At 33.3% G+C, this 18,557-nt stretch overlaps 1 long non-coding RNA gene across 2 annotated transcripts; it reads right to left on the reverse strand.

Moving 5' to 3' along the window:
• Positions 1-114: 114 nt before the first annotated feature.
• On the reverse strand, positions 115-16,464 carry LOC112212697. Of its 2 annotated transcripts, none has more exons than XR_004461572.1 (2): positions 16,362-16,464; positions 115-894 (listed from the first exon to the last, which is right to left on the reverse strand). It is a non-coding gene; the product is annotated as an uncharacterized LOC112212697 (long non-coding RNA). The 2 variants fall into 2 exon arrangements; XR_004461573.1 differs by lacking the exon at positions 16,362-16,464 and adding an exon at positions 1,950-3,416.
• Between the last annotated feature and the right edge of the window lie 2,093 nt (positions 16,465-18,557).

The raw sequence follows: 18,557 nt of genomic DNA on the forward strand, positions 1-18,557 counted from the left end.
TGCCAAACAAATGTAGCAGTGTGACGAATGCGATGTGTGTCGATTTTGGCCAGGATGGCCTCAAAAGCCAACCAGCATGCCAATACATAATTTGCTGCAACTTTTTGGAACAAATCTCTACCGAGCCAGAGACAGTGTACAATCTCGCTTTGATAATCGTCACATTTATTTTTCATACATCCTGGACATTGATATTGATTGATACATCTAACGAAATCTGAGAGGAAGTAGATTTTCTACAACTTCACCTTCTCTTCCCGTACAACAGTATTTTAAAGGCACAACATTCCTTTGATACAACATGATATTTTCAACTAAATTTTCGTGTTATAAAACGGTTATCTGTGAACATATTGAAGAGAGAGAGAGAGAGAGAGAGAGAGAGAGAGAGAATCGTACAGATAACTGAAACAAATTGCTATTTTTTGTGCAATTATTCAATTTTTAGCTACGTTTGTAAAGTAGTTCCAGATAAAAGATACTTTCCCATGCGAAAATAATAATTCATCAATTTCAAATCAAAATTCGATCATCCTATAATACTTATAATAGGATATAATATGTAAACTTAGAGCTACATATGAGTAAAAGTAATTCTCTGAAATATTGTTGAACAGTATGGGAAAAGAATGATCAATCTTGTTTTTAAAATTATTACCTGTTATTCCCCTTAAGGCAAAGTCCATGAAATTAAAAAATCACTAACCTTCGATTGAACGTACCTCCTTTCACTAAATACGTGGTAAGTTTATTCGTCAATTATTCGCAATCAGCTGCACCTCACCGATTTTGATGATCTTGAAATATATTGTGAAGGTCATCATTCTGGACAACTTTTCCCTATGCATGTTATCGTCGTTCAATCCGTCTTGGTTTCCGAGATATCTGCAAAAACTTAAACAAGACCTATTTATACATGTAGAAGAAGAATTAATATTACAGCAGTATTAAAGTATGATATAGCGACAGATGTATCAAAGTCTAGTATGAGATGATCCATGGTCATTTTTAAACGATAAGCGATTTAGTTTTATTTTCTTGAAATTACGTTGCGCTCCCATTTTACAATACACGGATATTTATACAAGTCCCAAACGAAATCGCTACTTTTTAAATAGCGTTATCTAACATGAGATAATTATACAGCCTATGATACTATTTTCTTAAAGTCGACCGTTCCGTACTCGAGCATTCTTGTAATCTAAATATCTCGAAATTTCTATATTTCGATAATTATAATCTTATACATTTTTGCGTAATTGGAATTTCCCAGAAATGTTTCCAATAGACACTCGCAATCTAAATATCTTGTACGAAAGTATTTCTTTCTCTTCCTTTTTCTTCTAGTGGAAATTGCGATATGTATTTAAACTTAATAAGTCGTGATTATAATGTCCGGTTAAAAGATATCCAGAACGTTCTCGTAGCAAGATTGATCGAACTGCCTTCGTACACGCTATAATGTGCCGGGAAAGTGAACCTTTACACACGTGTGTTGGATCAATACCATGTTTTATCAAAAAATCTCCTTCGTACGTACCATGAAATTTTGTTCTTCAATATTTCGTAACACATTCTTAGGTAGGACCGATACAATTTTTCTAATATTTAAGCAGAATTTTCTGTTCATATAAAACTGATTTCTATCTCTATGTCCAACGGTAGGTGGTATAATATATGGAGACTGCTACGTATGAATATGTATTATGCATGCATAAATGTAATAAGAATTTTAGATTACATATTTCGCTGTATTTCCTGCCAATGTACCGTGAATTTATTCCGAATCAAAATTTAATACAACGAAATTAAAATTTTTAATTTAATAGCTACCCTATAATTAGATTGGAAATGTTTATGTATTTGTAGAAAATTCAAAGTTACCAAAATGTACATAATGTGCAAAAATATGTGTATAAATGAATTTACTGTTATACTGTAATACTTACGATTAGTAGTGAATTTCTGTTTAAAATTCATTTCTCTAATTAAACCTATAAAAATGTGTAATTGCATAAATTCTTCCTTTCTCATTATCTTGTATTATCTTCATTGACAAAATGATTAACGATAGGGAAGGAGGCCTGTTTGGAGGCCTGGAGGACAAATGTTTATTAAAATTTATTAAAAGATGTATTGGTGATTAGGTATAGGTGACCACAGAAATAATTGCAACCTGTGTACCATAACAGAAACGCTATTTTCAACATTATATTATCAAATCCCATTCACATATCACATTTAAATTAAAGAGAAACACAGTGATATTTATTCTACCATACACGCATATTTACAAACTCGAAAAAGATAATATTTTATTTCGAAACAATATTTTATGTAGCAAGACTGATGTGAACAACTGTAATCCATGATAATCCATGATAAAAACAACAAAAGAATTTACAACACTGCAGTTGACAATTATCTAATTATCATTTGAATAAAAATTGCTTGCTGTTGCAAAAGCACACTTATAGGTAACTATTGACAATAAATCTTATTGACCTCACTAACGTCTCTCAATCGTCTGCAACGGTTTGAATTCCAATTAAGCCAATAACGTAATATGTAAATATTTCAGCATTGAATTATTATTATTACTATTATTGCGTACGTTTCCAGAGCACTAACTTATAACTATAGCTGTTTAATTGACTCAACGTATACGCCTCTTCACATAAAATCATTTAATCGAGCATATTTGTTACATTCAACTGAATTTTCCTTGGAAATTTACAATCAACGGTGTAATTCAATATGATCGAAAGATGTATCTGACCATAAGATTTTTATTAATAATAAGTGACTTCAGTTTTGACTATTACATTTAAGCAACTTATATGTACATATACAATATAACGTAGACACACGCGCGCGCGTACATACCAAGTATCTCACCTGATATTGAGATATCGGTTTACGTTACTATTATTACCCGCAGCGAAAAATGTTTCAGATAGAAGTTGAATGAATTGATGGCAGGCATATTGTGATGTTAGTTATTCTGTATGTGGGCGTGAATTATGTGAGGATAAACTTTGCTCTTTTAAAAAGAATCATGTATCTTTTAATACATTAATCGATACAGCGCGAAATTTTTTTTATAGAAAAGAAACTATTAGTTTAGTAGTGGCTATTTCAACTTTTATTGTGTAAAATTTATCGTATGAAAGACAGGGAAAAGGAATATATACCAAATTGTTGCCTTACGTCTTTCCACTCATAACAGTGAAAACAGAAGTATAGGGGGCCCTTTTAATCTGTCTTCCGTGTCGAAAATTAAAGGATTTCAAAATAAAGAGTTTGTTAAGTAACAGAGTGTAGATCTATGCTATAAAGTTTGATGACTACAAAATACATAGATACATACATACCAATTTTATTATTGGATATTACCTTATAAAAGTTAATTTATCCATAATTTTCTATATAAATACCTATATACTAAATAGTAATATATAATATATATATTGATATATTTTTTAATATATAATTCAGTATTATAGTTCCTGGTAATTTCATAAAAAGATAGTGTAACTCTTTGTTATTAATTCCTCTTTGATTTGCATACTTACCGAATTTGGTCAAATTTACTCACTGTTATTGCAAGTCAATCAAAACGTTCAGATACATGGATACAGGGGATATGGGGATAGAGGAGGAGATGGGGATACATAGTTACATTTTCCATCTTTTGTATGTTATAGGGTAGCAGTTTTGAAATTTCAATACGTTGTCAAGTAATTTTGTTACCAGAATACGAAAAAGAAGATATTAAAATGTCGTTTATTTAAAAAATGTCTATTTAAAAATTCTTTCGATTGGACTTAAAAGATTCTTCCTATTTTTATCTATTCTATATTGAGATATATTTCAATATTTCTTTGTATAGATACAAAGTGACATTACAATCAAGAAATTAACAAATATGTATGTAGTTATCATGATCTTTCCTATGGTTTTCATACGTTTCGAATAGTATGTAATTTGCGAAAGTATGAAGAAAAGAAAATGCTTTCTTAAATAGTTTAACTTGTAATATAGTAATGGGTAAAATATTAAATTTATAGATGGAAAATATTTCTTCAACGGCTTAACATACAATTATTGACTGTAATGTGAGTACATATATCGTGTGAAAAATTTTATATTAAAATGTAGAAGAATGAGAGGGATGTTATCTAATGCAAAAGAATGAGAAAAGAGTTGAGGAAAGACGAAACAACTAATTTTTCAATAAATATCTTTTATTTGGTTCGAATATCATGCGAAGCAAATAAATTAGAAGTAACATACTATCGTCGATTTACAGATTCATGTAACATGTACATATTTTTCATGTACAGATTCAGCGACTAATACTGACTTTTGACTAGTAACATAAAACTAAGAGCCAACTGAAAAGCGTTTGCAAATTATAACGATTATGGCACATGGTGGTCTTAACAATGCTATAGACGTGTATATGTATAATTAAATTTCGTCTACAAAATAAATAATGTGATATGCAATAAATATAGCGCTTGTATGCGTGCGTAATATGTATATCCAAGCTGAATTTACAGTTCGATATATGGTTGTTATATGTATTTCGATACGATATTCGGTAACATTTGAATGGATTTGACAATATTCAGTGATCAACTCCATATATTTTGATCGCAGTGAATATCATTTAGATTCCTTCTAAACAAAAATGACGTTTATATCGCAGTTGTGATATTTACCGTACATTCGAGTAGCCGTGACTCGTACGATATCCTTTGATCATCGATCCGAGCAAATAGCCACGATCGATCTTGACGACGCGACGGCGCGGCTAAGCGCGGCGCGGTGTAATAACACCTGGTCTCGCTGGTGGATATATGGCTTCGTATTTTCACCAAGTCGCGTCGCAACTTCCCGCGTTGGTTCAAAACGCGTCACCTCCGCGGCGATGGGGTCATAACAAGTCGGCCTTTCATGCCGTGCAATGGTATTTTTCACGGCATACTTTGCTGATACTGCTAACAAACTCGATCGAAATCTCTTGCACTGTTAATGACTTCTCTTATCGGCTTGCTTTCCCGCGAGGACACGCAAAGAGGATGAAACAAAAAAGCAAAAACGGAGAGAAAGAAGAGAATCACAGCATTTCACTGGTTATCTTCCTCGGTGGTTCACTTCCTGCCCCAGTGTAAAACCCCCCTGTGGTTGTGCGTGCATCTGGTCAGGGAACTATTGCTACCCTTGGAACTGCCACTGTCGGAACTCGACACACTTTCCGATCTTCTGATGGATCTTTTCGTCGGATCGAGTAACTTGTCCAACATCTGTCGTATAGTACTGTGTTTGCGGTTAAACGGGTTGGTGTACATGTTTGATTTCTCTTTGGGCTTACTTTCAAACTCGAAACGAATCTCTTCCGATACGCGTTCCTCTTCAATCGGTTTTATCAAGAGAAAACGTTTTCTCGGTCGCGTGATTGACGCGCTTGCGTATCACTTTTTATAATTCGAATGTACGTTTCACAGTGAAAACTAGCTGAACGACTGCACTGGACTGAAATTACTTTAACCTCGGTCGCTCTTCGAATGGTCGCTACCCGTCACTCGCTGTATTTATGTAGCCACGACGCTCGGTAACCTTCGACCGAGCTCGGATGAGATCGGCTTGCCGCGCCGTTTCACAATTATCTTTCGTTACGAGCAAACGACTAAAATAATGAAACGACAAACGGCCGATCTACAGGTGCATGAGATTCAGGAGATATGTACACACATGCTACGACAAGTGGCAAGTGCAGTCACCTCTGGTTCCGCCAGAGAAGATACACTGGTGAAAGTCAAGGGTAATAGGTATTTGTCCACGTGCCGCAACATGCATATTCAATGCTTACTGTTTATGAGTGTCGCGCCGTTCACGTTTGACGCACACGCACCGGTAGAAAGGGGAAAAAGGAAGGCAAGAAATACATTGTGTTGCTTTGTGATTAGACATCTGAGTGGTTTTATGTTGATTCTCGCACGAAGAGCCAACGGATCTTGTAAAGACAGGAAAAAGGATGAAAAAGGAAAAAAGATGAAAAAGGAAAAAAGATGAAAAAGGAAAAAGAACTTTGCTTCGAAAAGATGACCTATAAATGCAATGTAGATATTCCGGACTGAAATCTGATAAAGATTCTTAGAATTAGCGAATTTAGTATCCAATAAAGATTTTTAGTTTTGGCCTATCTATTTATGAATAGTTATTTATAGGGAAGGTTATGCATATATTCTGCTGGTTAAAGTGAAGAACCTTATATATAATAGTCAGGAATAATAAAAGAAGACGAAATAAAAACCTATGTAATTATGAAACTATTTTAATTCTGCTGCTCCCTTTTGGTCATTTCCAATCCAATAGTACTTTTCTGACGCTAAAGATATTTGGAGTTTGAACGTAATGTTATTATAAAAAGAATCCTTGCGAGTTTCTCGTTTCAATTTTACATTTGCTAAAAATTTTTTTTTTTTTTATTTATTTACCTTTTTACAATTTGTCCAGTAGGACATTTGGTAAAATATTATAGCTTAATGATATAGTATTATAACATGTGGATGGCTACCCCCAGTGGGATACCATCTTCGAATTTGATTGATTTATTTCTTTAATTATCTCAGATAATACGTGTTTGTTAGGTTATGTCCTTTGTGAGATCTGTTGGGTGTTTCCTTTTTAATCTTCTTTTTATGCTTGATGTGTCGCTGCCGTTTCCGCTGCCAGCCGGTTTGGGTGCGTTGCCATTCTTTCTCCGTGCCTTCTTGCACTTTTGTTAATCTCCTCCTTGACCGTTGGTATTCCCAGGTCTTTCCGAATGTCCTCGTTCCTAACGTACCATGGCGCGTTTACTATTGTTCTGAGTATTTTCGATTGCGTTGCCTATTTGCTAAAATGAGAGTGAGATTGAAATATAAAAGTTCCAGGATTACTACATATAGGATTAATATATCATAAAGAGATAATTCACTTTCTGCGGTATTTATTATTTTTAGTTAAATAAAATTAAATATAAGATTGAACATGTACCGTATCAAAAATCGAATCAAATAAATATTATAATATAAGATATTTAATCAAAGTATTTTAAATAAATATAATTAACCTTCATACGAATCTTTAATTTGACACGTGTTATATAAAAAATCCGATATTTATTCGAACCTTTATTTCTTCGTTACATACAAAGGAATATTTGTCAAAAGACTCGCTACAATTGCTTTTCAATAAGCCCTATCGCTACTCAGAAAATGTAGATTTTCTCAATATACATGTCGGAGATGAAAGGACACCGGAGCCTTCCCCTGGAACTTCGGGAAAATCCGTAAAATCGTAATTAAAGTTTACAGTTGTAATTAAACAATTTGCCGTCATTCTGCCTAATTGTACTTGTTTGCGATTTGTGATAATAAACTTGGGCTCAAGGCGACCATCAGTTGCCGAACGTAGCCGCAGTCAACGGGACGGGCGCTCCGTCTAACAAAGGTGCGGAGTGATGTTATGACCCTCATTAAAGGAAATACCCATAGAGATACCAGGCAGTAAAACACATACCAACGGTTCCTTCGGACAATGAATACCTGATGTTGAGGCACGTACACAGTACAAGTCTGGTTAACCCGAGGACCCGCTATAAAACCTGTGGCTTTCGGCAATTAAGATTTGTGCAAACGGACAGGCAGCTTTTGTCTGAAATTGACCAATCGACAGCGACGTCGATCCGAGGATCTTGTGTACTTAGACACCCCACCATAGTTTGGCCTCGGTAGCGTCATTGGGACGAAAATTCATTCTTTCTTGAGATCTCATTGACGAAGGGAGTAGCGCCTTACGAGGAGTTAGTACACGTTTGAGTTAGAGCAAGTATATCTATCCTCCCGTTGGCCGGTTCGTTATCGAAGACCATTATCACTAGTGTCGCGAGTGCCTAATCGCCGCTGTTGATTGTCGAATCGGTAGTGTTCATACTCGTAGTATCAGCCTTCTGTACCTTCGTTATAACGCAACGCTGGCCAACTCCAAGGGAGGCCTATCAAACGTCCACAAGCGCTGGCCAACTTCAAGGGAGGTTTATCAAACGCCCACAACCCTGTTCCTGACTCTTCTCCGACATACATATGTACGTACGTATCAGGGTTGGTGATTGCCTATATAAAATATTTGAAAAATGTTTATCTAAATGTAGTATCGTGGACGAAAGGCCTAAGAGATATCGGGCGAACCATAAACAATGTCGCGAGAGCCGAGGCACCGTCGGGCCCATCAAAGTGTCGTCGGTCTTTTCAAGTGCATAGTTCGTAGAAAAGACCTACGTGACCCTGGCCACGAGCGTCTGCAGAACACGTGTGCGGTGGGCCTGGTAAAAGACAACGGAATGCTACAACGGTCAGCGTGCGAGTCGGGAAGCAGCGTGCGAGTCGAGAAGCAGCGTGCGAGCGGAGAAGCAGAGCTTGCGAGTGGCGTTACCGAGAGAGTGCTGATTGCGTTTTGCGAAAGTCGAGTCGTATTCTAATCATCTAGTTGTGCTGCTTTCTGTACATTTGGCGTGAATAGTTCAGGTTGAACAACAATCGTCTTTTCTTATCTTCCATTCCTTTGTACACACACATTATATCACGATATTACATAAATAACATATTATCTTGTGTAAATTGATGTTATTTTGAGATAATTATCTGTTAGTTTATTTGAATAAGAGAAAATGATTGGAAACGAAAAGAAAATTATTTTTCTTGGAACAATTTTTTGATGTCTATCTACCAAATGTACTAATTTTTTATTTTATTTGATAAATTATTTATGTACAGATGTTTCTTGAAATAATATTTAATATTTTTATATTTGAAATAATATTTCAAGTAATTTCCGATTGTATGGTAGCAACGGATTTTATAGAGTAATTAACGTTAAACCTTCCAAGGTTCTGAGAACAAGTGCTACTTTATATTGTAGCATAATAGTCGATTGACAATAGAAGTGCATCAGCCAATTAAAGAAGTAGTTAGCTATATTGTTTATATATTATATTATATATATGCAAAATACAATATTTCAAATTTCAATTCACATTAAAATCTGCGTTATTTTATTTGAAAGAGCTGAAATAAAAATGGGAAATTAGTTGATAACAATTTGTTTGATACTAACGCGAAGTAGGGTTACTTTGTCTATGTTATTTTTACAATAAAAATAGGAAAACAGTGAAGATAATTTATTACTTCAAATCGTTATTTTTTATCTCTATTACAAGTGAAATTGTTCAGGAACAAACATGATATGTATTATAAAATAAGATGATACAATTAATAAAATCACACTTGCCATAATTGATTATATGTTTAGGAGTGAGGTGTACGGTAGGATGCTTCCTTCCTCAAATTTTGTTGATATGTTCGTTAATTTTTTACCGTATTTGTCGTATTAATTCCGTATATATAATATACAATTTAAATTGTACACATTGCCACGTAATCCGTTAACCGGTGAAACCTTTTGCGATATAGGTTTTCTTGTTGCGATGTATAGCTTCTTCTCAAGAGTAACCTTAATCCCATAACGCTCGACAGAAACTGATCATTTTCTTTTCCAAAAAAAAAAAAGAAGAAAAAGAAGAGAAAAAAAAAGTATCGCGTTGAGTCAACCGTGACTGCTATGAAAGTCATACGATCGATTGCTACCGCATATATTAATATCCTGCATATACGAAATGACGTGACGCGACGCGACACGACACGACGTCTCGGCCAAGTCTTTCGTAATGGAAATTTTCCAGCCAAGTTTTAACATACGTCATATTTATTCACAAAGTGTGACAAATTTCTCGAAACCACATTAATTTTCTGTTATCCATGTCAATATATTCACTGTATCCAGATTTTTTTCTTTTGGGAATATGGTAATTTGATTTTTACGACAAGCTACACGACGAAAGCAGACTCAAAATTCTTCGAAGAAGCTGCTAAGATTTACGCACTTTTTAAACCTCGTTATTCATTATGAGTTAATTTTTGTAAGTCAATTGTACTTTATTTACATACTATTTTTTATTAGTGGGTAGATACTGATGTGTACTGAGATATTTGATATCGTTGTATATGAATCAGCTCGTAGGTAGCGTAATCTAATGTTGCGCAGTTATCGTATGATTTCAAACTTCGATTCGTAATTGAAATATTTTCAAATATCAATCTCTCTTTTAGAAAAGAGGATTTGACAAATTTTAATCAAACCTAATAGCAGTGCAACTGTTAAAATTTCTGAAACAAATCAATCATTTCCAAAATTAAGAAAACTCAAAGTATGATTTCAATTGATAATAATTTGCTAATAACTTATTATAACGGTGGATACGACTGTAAATACTCGATCTAAGAAACACGAGGGAAGTAAAACGAGATTGCGAGAAGATAGTCGATTTAAGAGGTGACATTTCCTTCGAATATTATGTGTTCTATATTAATGGCATGTATATGTTCTATATTAATGGCAAATAATTGAGAACAATTATTCAGTTATCTGACACTGTCCTTTTCGCTGTTATTTTTATTAAAAATTTGGATAATTCATCACTATGAAACAAAGATATACGGTATAAGACAAAATTATAGCCCATTCAATATTTTCATTTATCATGTGTCTTTGCAAATATACACAAGAAAATATATATTTCGTCTACTCTCTATATTGTAATCTGTAATCATACTGAAAGTAGTTTTCGTGGAATCATGGTTTATCAAATCGTGTGAAAAGAAATGTAAACAGAAGCTAAAATCGACTGGGAATAAAATAAAAATGTTGGCTGAGCTATCATTTTGTCTTATACTGTACCTCCAATAAATTCTCTTGCAAAATCTTCTCTTTGTATCATATTATATGTATGTATCTACCAACTTCGTGCATCCGCGTCTTTCGTTTCTTAGCTTGTGATTTATTGTTCTGTATTTGTTGTATTTATTGATTTGTACTCCGAAGTTTCTACGAATCTTTCCACGCTTAAAAAGAAAAAAAAAATTAAAAAAAGCGAAGCAAAAAAAAAAATGCAGAGAAGAATTTTAATCTTTCGGATCTTTCCAGTTAATAAATATTCTTTAATTTAAGCGTAACGCTTAAATCTTTTTGCGAATTTATATCATTAAAAGTACAACTAAAAAAGTAGAACCTAGAGATTAGTTTCATCTCATACACATTACAACGAGTACTTTACTTTCGATATTTTTATGATTTTTGATGTTTTAATACTTTTGGAGCTTTACATCAAGTTTAACAACGACACTGGGCAGAGCGAATGTATTGCAAGAAAGTGCTTTTCCCCGCAGTGTTAAGAAGGAAATTCTGGTTTAAAATATCATAGACGTATATGTATAATACTTGTTACATATATCGAAGAACAGTTGGTACATAAAATTGTTGTCCATGTTGCATGATTGCGACATATATACACATAAATATGTTACAGCTTTAATTGAATTTGACAGTGTTTCGATAATAGACGCACATAGATGTATATTCCGAGAATTGCTGGTGTTACATCGTTCTTGATAATTTTGATGCAGCCGCTGCTTAGCAATAGCGGGAAACGATAAACCTGGGTGAAATAATAGAAAGATCGTTGTCGTTCGACATTGTCGTCGCGGTGTCTTGTGTCGCATGATAGCTCGAGTATCGTCGCCAGCAAAGCGTAAAAGTCTCAGAGATTCGCTCGACTAAAGCAGTTGCAGGAAATGGTGGGAATAACTCTACATCTAGCATCGAGGCAAACATGCGCCTACTACATATCGAGGCACTATTCTCATATCGAGCATGGTAGCGAGATAAACACATTACCGAAACACGAGTGTTAGAGTGATAAGATACGAATTCGATGCTTCAGTTTTCCTTCATAATGTATTTTCAGATAGCCAATAATTCTTGCTAACTCATTGAACAAATGTGCACATACGATGCCCCTATGTTGCTTTATTTATTATTGCATACTTGTAGCACTTTGAAACGAGAAACAGAGAAACGAATACCGTTTGGTCAAAATGACCCTGCATCCGTCATCCGGCGGTTTATAAGTATTAACATGATTACAAAAACCTAAGTAAACCTGAAAAATTGTAAGGGAATTGCCAAAACTTTTAAAAATTAAAACAATTAAAACAAATTAAAAGGACCCGTACATTCAATATTACAATAACAATCTTATCAATTTGATAATATGAAATATCGCATCTTTCGATTACTATTTTGATAGGTTTTGACATTCGCGTTATTATTGCATTTGGTGTTATTCAGTTTCATAGATATCTACTCTCTACCATAAATGGTTTTACAATGCAAATTTAAATCTTGAACAGATTTCTTGGTGTTTCAATATTCAATCACATTTAATTTAGCTACATTTTTTTCAATAGGATCAGAATGAAAAAATTGAAAGGATCAACATATAATTATTATGATTTATCATGAAATTGAGAATGACGTCTTTAAAACGTCAGGGGTCGTTCCAAGTCCGATAGTAGACACGTTTATTTATTTTATTATATTCACAGGCCTTACGAATTTCACAATCGAGTCTTTCAGATGTTCTTATCGTTGGTGCGATAGAAGATATTTTCTCGTAAGAAAAATATTCTTGTAGCATATCGATCCCTTGATATCATTGAATAAAACCAATAAATCAAACGTTTTTCACATCACCCCAATTGAAAGAGATATCTTGAAGGAGGTATACGTATAACGCGAAGAGATCACAAATATATTTGAACAGTCAATTGTCCATTATAAGTGCAGATTTAATACACTTGCACTAACCACTTATTATACATATCTTTAAGACATACGTTCATATTGTACATTAATTTTTTACGAAACATACCATTAGTAAGAAATATCTCGTAACCCCTATATACATTTTTTCAGATCACTTTTCAATTTTACCAATATAATCATACAGCTAATGAAATTCCAAATTGTCTTATGTAACACATCCAATAAGTATACATAAAAATTTTTTATCTCAACTTTTGAAATAATTTCGTGAACAACTGTATTTTAAGAAGCAATTTGTTTGTGAAAATTACCATATGTATGTATCTATCTTGTCCGTGCGGTCTTCATTTGTAAATGGCGAATGATTTCACATTACAGGAAACATTCGATAATTGCAGAAAAAGATCCTGTGCATAATTGTAAAGTCGTTATCCCCACTATACCGTCGATGCACCAATAAGCTCGACGGTTCACCGCGATCAAGCAGTGTAATATCTGATCTAATATCAGATATCGCTGGAACAATGTATCTAGGTATTAATTAAAATATAAAACATTTCTGCTTTTGACTCTTTTTAATTGAACCTTTACTAATGTATCTGTGAGATCTTCTTGATTAAAACGAGACAAATCACGATATAATTTGAATTATATTTACTTATCGATATGTATTTAATTATCATGTATTAAAGTCATGGCATTATTTTCAATCAGAGAAATGTAAAATCGCATAACAAATTTTGATTTTTGAGTTAAAGGTTTCAGCTTGTCACGAGCATTAACGTTTGCTTCTTTCTCTTTCATTCGCGTTCCCTCTTTCTGCGCCCGGCACGTCTAAAATCTCAGTTTCGAGGAATAGAAGAATCGTTTTTATCTCAGCATAATTACAATAATTGGGTTCCGATATTTGTGCGATTATCCAACGTTTCCTGTACATGTATATTTACATTACAACGTAGATTTTATTTAGCTTGTTAATATTATTACACGAAGATTATGTATATATTTATATGGTCGTGTAAATTTCGCTTAGTTGGTCAATATCATTAAATGTTAGCGCGCAACAAATTAATAACATCTTGTTGGATTTCTTTGCTGTGCGCTAACTGCTGCTTATTGGTATTAAAATCTTCATCGTTCGTAGTGCGCTTGTACAACGAGAAATCATAAATGAAAGACGTACAATCGCTTTCTTATGCATACATCGTTAATGAATGATATATGTACAAGCCGTTTCCTTATGCGTAATCAGCGATTCATAAATAATCCGGGCGAGTGACGCTCAAAATAGGCACGACACTTCTTTTACGTGTGCGGAGATAAAAAGCGGTGAGCAAGAAATAAAAATTTTAATAGTTGATCGGTCTTGAGATCGTCTAGATTCCAGGATTTTAGAATGTGTATTTAAATAGTGCGTCATTAGTGACAGTATCGAGACTAAAACGCATTTCAATATATAAATATTTCCTTATGTTGTTAACGATTTTTAAAGTAATATGTGCTTGTTAAGTAAGAAGCTACAAATAGTAATATCTATATATACCTATATGTACTTGTATGATTATAATACAATACTTATACATATATATATATATATATATATATAACATATATATATGTTGTATGTGTTTTATATATATATATATATATATATATACACATACATACACATAGTACATGTGTACTCATAATATAGTATGTTATATGTAGACTGCGAAAGTTTATGCAAATTCATATTCGTATGTTCGTTTTTGTAAACACAATTAAAGAAATAGAAACTGAGAAAGGATTTCTTTTATATCTAGCGAATACTATAACGAGCTGTATACTTTTGATATTTTATATATCTTTAGGTATTATGTGCACTCTGTTCATATTTGCATGTTTACATTTTCAATAAATGCATAAACGTAAACAGTCAATTCATATCTGTAGCAAAAATAGGAAGCTAGTATAATAGTTACGCAGAGTAAAGTATGGTCGAATTAATTGTAGCATATTTTTAATACTTCTCACAACGTTATTTCAGAAGTCACACAGTTACAGTACTTTATTCCAAAGAATATAATTTCATGCAAAAAAACCGTAAACCGTAGCCTAATACTTGTGATTTTTCGAATCCATCACACGTTATAAAAAATTTTCCTATATTTCTATATACGTAATTGTGATTATATTACATATTATATAATATTGTAATAATAGAGATATGTATTGAGAAGAAAAAGAATATGTGCGTTTCATTTTCTAACAAGATAATTTTATTTTCTAAATGAAAATATTATTAGAGATTGTCTCTAATCTAATTATTTTCCCATCTCTCTATGTGTAAAACAGCAACGTATGGTAGACATTAGTTTCTTTAATATTCTGTCACATATATTAAAAAAATTACATTTTATATCAGGTTGTTGCATAATGAATATCATAAAATTTGCTCGAACCTTTTTTATTTTTTTATCTTTCTTATTTTTTATTTTTTATTTCTACCACACTTTACACAAATTAGAATTTATATACGATTACTTTAAGCTTCTTGAAAAGCATGTATCTAGAGATATAACTATGATCTTTATATGTATAATATTTCAAGAAAAGTACGACAAGTTAATAAATATACTTAGCTAAGAGTAAATCAAAATAACCGAGAGAGAAAGCAAGAACAGTTAATCTAACATGATGACATTGGCTATTGATTATTATCCAAGATTCAAGTGTTATAAATGTATATTCTGTATACTATTCCACTTAAGATTCCACATGTGTAAATGTATATGTCGGAGATGGAAAGACAGCGGGATTTTCCGTCCGGAATGTTGGGAAAAACCCCAATACGCTAGTCCAGACTTTTACTATAGCCGCCCTTAAGTAATAAAAGTAAGAAATAGTCTTAATGTGCCAATCTGACTTTATGACGATGGGTTTGGGCTCGAAGTGACATAGCAGGTCACCGGACGTAGCCACGGTCACGGGAGGGACATGTACCTGACAGAGGTATGAAATGATTATATGGCTCTCCTTAAAAACAAAGATTAACCCGAGAAGCGGGGACAGGGGTATATAAGGGCAGCCTCTTTTGGATTAAGAGAGTTAGAGTTAGAGCGTTAGAGTCGTTGGACGAATTGCCGATCGAGTGACCCGAATCGAGTAGTACGTTGATACTTGTCCTCCCGTGGATCGTGGATTCGTTATCGAGCCTGAATTCGTTGTCACCATCATCTCGACCATCCTATTACCATTACTCGTAGCCTCTTGTAGTGTCCACATTCGTACTGATAAATATTGGCTACATTCGCGGCGGTAAAGTAAGTAAAGGTTCATCGAACGCCCCAAAATGCCAACCTCGCTCCGACATATAAATATCCGGAATCGTTGAACAATTATAACGTAGTATTTCACGATTTTAGTATTTTAGCAAATTTTCACGCGGCTATATCCAATTTCGATGAAATAGAAAAACTATATTTTCAAAACCATCTGAAGAAAATGCAAAGTCAATTTTTCTGCTAGTACGAAAATATCCTTTTTACGTTATAGAACAGTGTTGATATAAAATATTCATTTTACTTGTAAGAAGCAAAACACGTTACCCGATATCGGTTTACTGCGTTGCGATAATATACCGGAGTAAGTAAGCATTCCTTTTCCTTGCTTACTTGTCTCCTCCTGTGCCTACTATTGTATCATTCGTATTCAAACACGACTGCGAATGAAATGATTATCTTCGTAGCAATATCGAACGTACCTATAGTATATATTATGCACGAGCATACATAAACTCGTGTTTGGGAAGCAACTGATAATGAGTATGTCCTTATTACGATGGCCTCCTTACTCATAGAGGGACCGAAGAATTTATATGACTTTCATTACGAATGCCGAACAAAATTTACAAACTTTCTTTCTATCTAGGCTACTTACAATTCTAGTGAAAGCAAGCCTGCTAAAACTTTCGGAAGAAAGTTTTCATTAAAATATCGAATATTAGTCGAGAGTAAAATATATTAGACCATATGTTTTCATTTATCTCTAAATAATACGATTTTAATAATAATTTTTAGATAATAAATAGTGATTTAATACATGATTCAGTGTATCATAATACCATGTTAGCTTGGTTTGCACGTTTAAGATCATTAATTTTAAACAAAATAAAGTGGCGCGCAAATGCATCTAAAAAATTATCTGATGAAGTTAGAAAACAATGTAAAGATCGTCGCTGACAAGATCGAAATTAAAAGAAAATTCCTTGACTGAAAGCATATCTATACGTGACATACATAAATGCATAAATACATAATATGTACTATGATTCCTTTCATCGTTCACGAGTAATTTCAAGAACTAGCAAGGTTGGTGACGCCCTTAGAACTTCAGTAAACAGGGTAACATTTTGCAAGCTACTTTGAATATTGCTCTACTATATATTAGTCTATTATTGAAATAGAGAAAAGTAGAAAAATTTGAAAGAGTCAACCATTAAAAGTTATGAATTTTATATTGTAGAATCACATCACATTAGAATTATGCTATAATTATAAGATAAACGTATGATTCTCATTGAAAAACGGACAGTGAATAAATGCTTGCTGTTACGAGTTACGAAATACGTAGGTAAATAACGGTTCTCGGAAGAACGCAAAAGAGATATTTAGAAGAAAAGAATGTCAATTCATGACAGGCATGGTCATGCGTGTGATCCAGAAATTTGTTCGACTACGTTAGTGCACACCATTTGATTAATTATCATTGAGATATAGAAATGTATAGGAAAGCTTTTAAAGTGAAAGTGCATGCCTGACTTGTTAGTATATTTGGTACGTCCATGTTAGTGGAGAGATTCAATGAATAACTCTGAATTTAAGGACGCCCTAGATCACTGTTTATCGTCAAGTATCTCCTGGTCAATGGCCAAGTAGCTACATATGTATGCATATAAAAATCGCACTATTAACGGATAAGATTATCTTTAGCACAGTTGTTTGAAATTTGCTTGAAGTGTCTAATTAAAGAAGGTTACAAGCTGAGTTTTATAGGATGAATATAAGCTATATTCAAAATATTCCCTCATACGTACTGTATGTATATGTATAGTATTGAAACGAACTATTGTTAAAATACAGTGTGTATCGGCGATGATCGTGATCCGAGCTGAAAGAGGGTGATACCCTATGCAAATGCAACTGGCACCAAAAGAACTCGAGCTAAAATTTCTCATACAATTGTTTACTCGATTCGCACCATCTTCTTGTATGTCAGCTCTTCTCAAAAAGTATCTCGATTTATTTGTACACGTATGTAATTATTATACGTGCATGCAAGTATTTCATTATAATTTTATTTTCATAATATATATTAGCAAATATTATATAATGTAGCTAAAAGAATACGTAGTTATCTTCTCGATTTATTTTGTTCCCATTCGTTGAATGATTTCATACTTTATAATTGATTATATTCATTCTTACGAAGGAAAGATTAAAACGAGAGAATCGTATTTGTTGATGGGATATTCAAATACATCTACGGAAACTTTTGTTCTTTTTTCCATAGATATTTTAATATTTGAGGATTCTATAACAATTATCTGATCAACAATGAAATATGTATATTTGCTTTTTAATGCGCTGGCAAAAGTAAACGTTCTCGGTTAGTAGACGTATCAATCGTATTCGTTGTTATTCGAATTCAACTGGTATTACGTACGTCACTAGAGCAAATGAAGCAATTGACCTTTTCATTCGAAATAGTCACCAATGACGATTAACTCTTTGATATTGTTCGAA

This window comes from Bombus impatiens, unplaced genomic scaffold (genome assembly GCF_000188095.3).
Source record: "Bombus impatiens unplaced genomic scaffold, BIMP_2.2 scf_0272, whole genome shotgun sequence".
NCBI lineage: Eukaryota > Metazoa > Arthropoda > Insecta > Hymenoptera > Apidae > Bombus > Bombus impatiens.